This window comes from Paramormyrops kingsleyae, chromosome 4, assembly GCF_048594095.1.
Source record: "Paramormyrops kingsleyae isolate MSU_618 chromosome 4, PKINGS_0.4, whole genome shotgun sequence".
NCBI classification, from domain to species: Eukaryota; Metazoa; Chordata; class Actinopteri; order Osteoglossiformes; family Mormyridae; genus Paramormyrops; species Paramormyrops kingsleyae.
In genome coordinates, this window is record NC_132800.1 from 42390866 (window position 1) to 42400153 (window position 9288).

The 9288-nt window shown below is 37.6% G+C and overlaps 1 long non-coding RNA gene across 2 annotated transcripts; it reads left to right on the plus strand.

The window, feature by feature from the left end:
- Positions 1–4757: 4757 nt before the first annotated feature.
- Positions 4758–6424, plus strand: LOC140588861 (uncharacterized). Of its 2 annotated transcripts, XR_011990079.1 has the most exons (3): positions 4758–4924; positions 5178–5229; positions 5852–6424. It is a non-coding gene; the product is annotated as an uncharacterized lncRNA (long non-coding RNA). The 2 variants fall into 2 exon arrangements; XR_011990078.1 differs by lacking the exon at positions 4758–4924 and having other exon boundaries at positions 5152–5229.
- The last annotated feature ends 2864 nt before the right edge of the window (positions 6425–9288 follow it).

Here is a 9288-nt window from a genome sequence, read left to right on the forward strand (position 1 = left end):
CTGAGGTGCTGAAGTAGAAGTTGCTCAAAACACTTCATGACTACAGATGTTAAGGCAATTGGTCTGTAGCCACTATTTAGCTACTATGATGCAGGTACTGTGGACTTGATCAGGGAGTGACTGATGAGATCAACGAGGATGGAGAAAAGCTGACACTCTGCCCATATAGATTTACTGATTATGCAACGCAGCGATTTTCATTTAACCATGCTGCATGTATAAGAAGATAGTCCTGTATTTTACCAAATATCTCAAGAGTTTTGTGTGTTTCATCCAGTTGTTCCTGGATACTCTCATCAGCCCAAATTTCCAGCAAACACTGCACCTCTGCCATAGACCAAAGTGATCCTGTCATTACCCGATCTGTACAGCCGACCCAATCCGTTCCTTCCAGGTCCAGTTTATGAATAGTGTACATGTGTGCATGTGTATTAGTTACATAATCAACATCATGTCTGTTCTGAGCTTGGACACCGTTAGCGATCACACTAGATGTGTACCGTATCCAAGTCCGACTAGCCGCCTGAAGTGGAGGGCCAGAGCACAATACGGAGCGATCATATTAGTCAAACAAATTAGACTCTGGGGGTCAAACATGCTCATGCTTACAGTACATAAAACAGAAAGAACTATGGCAGGCTGCAGAGCATTCTCTTACAGATCTCTGCAGCTGTGGGATAGTCTTCCAACAGATGTGAGGGACTCAGGCTCACTCTCAATATTCAAGTCTAGAATAACAAAAACACTTGTTTAGTCTAGCTTATAGGGACTCTAATTCTAGCTCTAGCTAACTGCTGACTCCCAGTTAGACCTATAGTGTGAGGTGTAGAGCTGGGTGGCGATTGGTGCCATTGGCTTTGGATGAAGTGAACTGTCAGTGCTGTCACTCTAGCTTCACACCCATTGGGGAATTACAGTGCTGATATTTCAGGGATTCCCTATGTCTGCGTTCCCACCTGTCACTCCCTTATCTGCCGGAGCCTTATCCTTATCTGCCGGAGCTTACATATTTCACTCTGCCTCTAGTCTCCCCTATTTTGGCTAGTGCACTTTTTACTTCCCCTTCCCCTCCTGGGGTGTGTTGCCCGGATACTCCCTCCTAAAAAAAAAATCAAGATTTTCTACCTACCCTACTACCTGTGATGTCCTTCCGCCCCGCCCGTCCGTCCCTGTTGCGTCCTTCTGGCCTGCCCGCCCCTATGGGGATTTGGGTCTCGCAAGGGGAGTCTGGTACAGTGATGGAATTGAAAGGTACTTTAAATATAAGGTTATATATATATATATATATATGTCTTCTGGGGAAAAGTGGGTGGAGTCTTTTAGTCTACCTTTACTTACATATTTCTTCATCCCCTTTTAATTTGTCTTGTTTTTTTACAGCTGGCTTCAAACACAGCACCCCCCACCTCCACAGCACAGTGACTTACCCGCTAAGCCAAGATACAGATGCAGAGACTCTTTTCCTTTTTGTGGATAAATTTTGAATTCTTTCCTGTATACCAGGACCCTGCCGTCCTCTCCCCGCCCAAAGTCTCCAGTGCAGGTGGATACTCTGAACTGATCAGAATCAGAATCTTTACACCACAAGGCCAAGGCCAGTGGAGATTTGTGTTGGTATAGCTTACTAGTGTTAGACAAATGACCGACAGACAAAGAATTAGGATTACAAATGAGAAACAAAATGGAGATGCATAAACACAATTAAATCAACAGAGCGCTGGTGACTTTTATGCACTATGCTCCACTTTACGTGTTCTGCCACTTCATGGCTGAGTTTCTATTGTTCCTTAACACTTCCACTTTCCAATAATACCCCTTACAGTTAGTTGCCCATGGAATAACTAGCAGGGAAAAAATTTCATGAACTGATTGCAATTGCAAAGGTGGCATTCTATGATAGCACCACACTCACTGAGCTCTTCAGAATGACCCATTCTTTCACAAATGTTTGTAAATCTGACTGCATGGTTAGGTGGTTGATTTTATAAACTGTGGCAATGGGTCTGAATGAAACATCTGAATTCAATGATTTAGAGGGTATTTGGGGGTATCAACATAGCGTAAGAGCAAGCAGGAAGTAATACTGACAATTATAATCTAGTTAAAGCAGTTGAAAATTGTTTTTGTTGAAAATTGTTTTTAATTCTTTTAATTAGCAGTAATCAACCGTTTAAAGGTGTTTTTGTTCAATAATATCCCGCAAAGTTCATTCGTTTTATACATTTGTTAAGAACTGCTTGTCCCACAATTAGGATTATGGGTAGGATGGTGATGAGCTGCCGTCACCCCTCCCACTAATTGTTTTGTCGTGTATCCCATAATTCATTTTTCCGCGCAATTTTAACGTTCAGGAGTGGAGCAGCGCGAGAGTAATAAATCTAAGCGGTCCGAAGAACAAGCCTGAGGTAAGTTATGTTATTTCTTAAATGCTTGAATAGTAAACCTGACAAAAGGTGTCAATAAAGTTTGGCATCATAACTTTTAAGAATTTGTCATGTCCTATGATGATATTCTTATTGTAAATTAGCACGCATGCTAACATAACTAGAAACGAGTTAAACATGGCATTTTTGTTGCTGAAACGTTCGAATTTTTTAATTTGTGGCTACGAATTAAAGTACCACTTGGTATTTTAATGTACTTTAGCTATACATAGCTAAAATAATGTTGTATATATTTGAATGTGTACTCCTCTATTTACGATTATTAAATAATCGCTTGGATGTTAACCATACTGTGTTCATTTACAAATGACATTTGCCCTAGATTGATTGGTCTGTTATTTTCCCACCTAAAGTTTGAGCTCACATATGAAAACTAGGTTGTGGTATGTGGTGGGGTTAAAATATACATTTGTGAAAATTAGTTGTCTTATTAAGTTATGTGGAATATAATATTGCCTTCTATACCATATACAGAGACAGGGGTTTCTGTACATGTTTGCATACCTACTAGTTGGAAAATTGACATTTTTTTCTATGGTTTAATTTGTTTCTGATGGAAAACTACTTATTTGAATGCAGTCATTTTAACTTGTATTTATTAAAACACATAATGTATACACGTTTTTTCCCCCATGGAATAGACTTATTCCATGATACGATAAAGAATGCACTATATAATTACAGTCTAAATCAGGGGTCTCCAACTCCGGTCCTGGAGAGCTACTATCCAGTATGTTTTCTGTCCCACTTGGCTTCTGATGAGCCACACCTGGCCCTGGTATTTACCTGAGAACAGGTGTGGCTCATCAGAGGCCAGGTAGGATAGAAAACCTACTGGACGGTAGCTCTCTAGGACTGGAGCTGGAGACCTCTGGTCTAAATGTTAAGCGCCTGTTTTAAATTTTACTTTATTTTACAAAGTTTTGTCTCAAAAAACTGGTATCTGTGCATCACTAAATATATGTCAGTGATATTGTAATTTATAAAAGTACTCTGTTGCTATCTTTTGGGGGGAAAAAATGTAGCATAGCATACCATAGTCGATACAGCACAATAATACTTGTTGGATGGGTTCATAGATATTCTGGAGATCTGTCAATTAATGTTTGAGCTGTTAATTTAATTGATAATTCTTTACTACTCAACTTAATTGATATAATCCTGTCTTACTGTAATGCTAGAGCAGACATTTTAAATGAAATTCTCACATGGTTCGGGCTGCATAGCATAATAAAAACAGAAACTGATGACACTTGGTGATAATTTGGTTGTGCTTGCATACTCACAAATGGAATTAAAAAAAGTATGAATGCTTTTTTGTCAAACACAAAAGCTAGATTTATTAGTTTTTGTTTTGCATAAATGACTATAATATGAATTTTAATGCATTTTGTTTTTCTCCTCTGTAGGCATGATGCTGCAGCCGGGCCTCAGCCATAGTTTTAACTTTTCACTTATTGCTTTTTTTTGTTTCAAAAATGTATTTTTGCATTCAGAAATGACAATGTTCTGTTGAAAATTTGGTGTCAGTTAATAAACTTCATTACTTAAACTACATTCTGATTTTTTTTCATTTTTAAATGTCTAGACAAAGTTGAAAATAACATTTGTGAAATCTTAATGCCATTATTTACCTCATTTACCTGTTATTAACGTAAGCCATGTACTTGCATTTTAAAATTAAATAAGAATTGTAGAAGTACTAAATGGTGTAAATTTGTGTAAAAATAGCAAATGGTGTAAGTTTGTGTAAAATAGTACATGGTGTACATTTAGATTTTAGCCTAACCAAATTTATATATAGCTTTAATATTTGAAAAATAACCTTTGTGGGACCCAGGTATATAGCCCAGTTGCCCAAAAGGTTTAGCCTGTTAAAACCCCATCATTTACCCAAATGAGCATTCAGTAGTGGGGCCATACATGAGCCCAGTGAGTTTGCCTAAATGAGCCCCAAGATTAGCCCCAGGTGGGCTGCCACAGGTGGGGCCACCATGGAACCTGAGGACAAATCTTTATGGGGCCCAGTAGGGCTGCCCAAATGGGGCCCATGATTCAGCCCATCCATAAACCCACATGGGCCCCACATGGACATGTTGGCTGGGCGTGTTTCATTTGTAAACTCTGAGGCACAGAGACCCACTGAATACGTGTAGAATACTTGTAGTATTTGAAAATAAATCTTTGGATTGCAGTTTTTGTGACTGTATTATTAGTATTACTATCATCATCATAACATTCTCGTCAATATAAAATTGCTTCCTTTTGCTCCATTACTGCCTTTTTGGCAAACACATTAGTGGACATTCTACCCACCAAACATGAGACGTCCATCAGACGTGCAGATCATGTCTAGATGGAGTCGGTCGGTCCAGAACCATATCTGGATGTCTACACAACGTGCAAATCAGGTGCAGTATCTGCACGTCTAACTCTGACCCCTCTTGGGCGTAGATATGTAGTTCAAGCTGAACGTCTAGGTAGGCGACTTTTGGAAATTTGTAGACAGATCGTCAATTCCATGTAAACATTGTCAGCGTCAATTCTGGTGCCTATTGTAGCTCATGCTGTTGTAATTTTAATGTTTTAAAATGTCCAAAAATAAACTGCTACACGTATAAGCAAATCCCATAATCACAATTTGCCGATGCACGTCCGGTGTGTGGTTTGGCCAAGTTCTGTTGCCGTAGCGCTAAATTTAAAAAAAAAAAAAGCCGACACCGTCTTTTGCAGTAAAACGGTTGTGAGAAACTGCACGTCGTTGTGGACAAGTTTAAAGTTTAAGGTAAGTAGTATTTAGCATTGTTTAGTTGTGTACATTGTTTAATAATCGCATTGCTGACTTTTTTGCAAACCAATATGTCCACATAATTAATCTGAAGGTAAGACACATCTGTACATATGGAACTCCAAAGTGTTCAAAAGTATTATGAAATACAGCTCATTATTGTGAAATATATTGCATTCTGTTATATAAATTTACTTATTGTGAAATATGATTTCATATATTTTAGCGCTCTTGTGAGCACAGAACGACTTCCATTTTGCAGTAAAGCGGGAAAAGTAAAGTATTTCATCATTCAGCGTCATGAAATGATGAAATAAGGCATCATGAAATGATGAAAAACGGCATTATGAAATAAATACTGATTTTGAAAAAATATATATACATATTTCACAATAAGAAGTAGTGCTAGGCGATAAAACGATCTCGATTTTTTTTATCGATAAAAAAATGAGGATGATCACGATGATACACACAGACTATAAAACTCGATCAACCAAGTTGGCTCCGTTTTATAGAATGCGCTGAGACAGACAACTTGATGGCCTATCGAGCAGAGGTTTACTGAACGCTAGCAAAACAGCCAAAAAATAATCAATGGGTGCGTTCTACTTGGGCTTAGGTCTGTCTGCAGCTGACGCGACGTGGAACGCGATCTGCCGGCGGCTGCAAGGGTGGAGTATAAACTGACTGCAGCCAAGTCGGACTACTTATACTCCTCGTAGTCTGTGACACCTGACTGCAATGGCAGCACTACCAGAAGGGTGTAGATAAATCTATACAAAAATCACCTGCATGCACATTACTTCTTTTACAATAACCAACTCCTGATACAAACTGTTAGCAGTGAAATTAATAATAAAATTATTGTGTATTGTGGCTCTGTGTAAAAAGATAGCTGCCAGGAAAATTATCAAATACATGTATTTCAAGGATTCAAAGTTATTATTGTCATGTACATTGTACAATACAATTCTTACTTGAATGCCTTCTCAGACTGGACGATTAAACCAAATAAAGCAGCGCAACATCACAGTAACTATGTGTATTGTGTATTGAGTGAATTATTGATGTTTAAATTCACTTAGTTTTTGGTTTAAATGTATTTATTTTTGCTGTGATGTTGTAAGACACAAGGAGAGGGGGAGGTGTGTTATCATCTGATCTGATACTCCCAATAAAAATGTATTAAGAATGCCGTGTGAGACTTTTTGTACTGAATTTGCTTAATGATACTAGGTTATTGGGGTGAAACATAATATGGTATTAGAATATATAGTGGGGATTATTTTGTAATGAATAAAGCTGTAAATACATAAATTACGTCTAAAGTAAGTCTATGTGTGACGTTAAAACGACGTCTACACCGACCATTTCCGGACTGTTTTTTCACCTTATACAGACGTCTTATAGTTGTCATAACTGAACATCCAGAGGACGTCTAAAAAAGACGTCATAAAAACTTTCATTCTGCACCCTCTGAAGACGTCTTTTCTACGGTAGGCCAAGACGTCTAAAAGACGTCATTTCAACGTCATATTGTTTGCTGGGTAGTTTCAAATGAAACCCTTAATAAGGATCACAGTTTTAGTGACCAGCCGCTTACATGGATCACACAGCTTGGGACAGAACCAGTCCTGCACAAATACTGTTTAAATACCGTATTTTTCGGACCATAAGACGCACCTTTTCCTCCCCCAAAAGAGGGGAGAAAAAGTCACTGCGTCTTATGGTCCGAATATTGCTCTGCTCACATGCTTTAACCCTCCCCAGCAAACATTTGGACGTTTGATGACCGTTGAAATGACGTCCCTCCGACACGTCCCGTCATGGTTGAAAAATAGTTCCGAAATGAAAGTTGAACGGACGTCTTTGACGTCAACTTGCCGTGTATTCGACGTCTTTTCGGCGTCTTTTCTGGACGTCTAATGCGTCGTCGTCTGGATGTTTTTTAAGATGTGTTTCTGCGTTATGTCAGTGTACTTATTAGCCTGAATATAAACGTCCTTATTGTGAAATGCACATCAGAATATAAATGGTTCAAAAAACGTCCAAAATCAGTCCAGTCAGACCTCAACGTCTATACAACGTTTAATCGACGTTTACATTACAAAACATTTCTTATTTGTATTAAATAAGAAAAAAATATATATTTATATAACATATACATACTGTACATATAAATATACAAATAAATATATATAATATATTTAAATATTTGTGTGCATTATATATACACATACATACACTCATACAAATATAAAAGTATACAACATTTTTAAACAAAGGCTAAATATATAGTAGAACTGTAAATAGTAACAATTTAACATTAGTTAAACAAGAATGAAAAGAACAAGAACATGAACACACACATGAATTATTTCTGTCAACGGGCTCATTTCCTATATCCCCCACCCCCAGCTCTTCCTGGAGCATGTTTTAGGTGTTCAGCCATTACTGCCTCAATCTCGGAGTCTGTTGCATTTGCGCTCCATCTTTTTACTGCATCTGAGGGAATTGAATATAAAAAAAATAAAAAATTACAAAAGGGCAAAATTCTCTTTATGATCCTACAACGACATTAAAAATACATCTTGGAACAACATTATCAGTTTCATTAACAAAACATTAGAAAAAAGTAATCAACATGCATTACACGACATTTTTCTGTTGAATAATCTTTGGTTAATAAAAGATGTTCTGCATTAAATGTGTGCTAGGTGAATGAAAAAATAGCATGTCCCCTTCCCCTTCAAAACCACTGTGGTTGAGCAAGTTCCATAAGTAGGTGTGTAACTGTGTGAAAGTAAACAGGACATTTCTGTGGTCTTTAAGACAATATTCCTTCAATAGATAAAAGGTACCAATAAAAAAAAATTAAAAAAAATAAGAAATAGTACAAAATTTCACGTCATAAGGCCAAAATTACCTTGAATTATATTGAATATGATTGTATCTCTAAATGGCTTCTTTTGCAGTTGGCCACTACCCCTCATGTTGAATTTTGCCATTAAGGCATTCGACATGATTCTGTGAAAGAAATTACTCAGGATTACTTCATCATCAGGAAAATTTACATGTAAGGTCAATATTACAATTATTGTAGTTGTAATATTATCAGCATGTTACTTGCATGCAATGTTAAATCATACACTTTAACAACCACTCATCTGTCAGGTATCAAGTTCCCTGAACTATGTTCTTATCCATATCCACATTTTTTGAGACAACTAATTAGTCATTAATGGCTTACACTGAAATTATGTTTTGATTTTTTGGTTCAGTCTGGCAGACTAAGTCAGTAGACATCTAAAACCTTCCGAACTAGAAAATAGGCATGTATGTGAGGAGATATAATGTGTGAAAGATTAAATCTGTAATAAAAAAAAATAATACCCAAAGCTGGGTTTCTTATTTTGGCCAGAATATACATTTACATATACATTTTATTTCTGAATTATGCAGCAATACAAACAATGCAAGGTAAAATACATACCTGTTCATGACTTTATTGACACAGTCCCAGAGAGAAGATCCCCCAACTCTGGACAGTTGCTGAACCTAAATGTGACATCACAATCTGTAATATGATATTAAAGCACAGTTCAACTTTCCCTGGCAGTGTCTCTTTTGAAAAGTGTTCAAGAACATAACGCTCAATACCATAATAAATATACTGTCCATTGCATTTATTTTGAACTGGCACTCCTTGTGGAGTTTCAAGAAGAGTTCTAGCGTCTTTGGGAAGTCTATGGCCATGACGTCTGAGCACATCCAGAAGCTCATTTAATGCCTTGTGGGTCTGGTTTGTAGCAGTAGCCCAACCAGCCAAGTCCTTGTGAAGAGATGGTGTTTCAACAATTGAATGTGAAGCCTCATCCAACTGCTCAGACTCAGTTTCAGTAGAATCAGTATCATAATTGTATTGTTCTTCATGTCTAATTGACACCACTGCTGTGCTAACAGAAGAACTACAGGCCACCATAGGATGTATTTCGTCATGTGTTGATCCCTCCGTGAGGGGACTGCCCTCTCCCGCCAAGGCTGACTCCACTGACC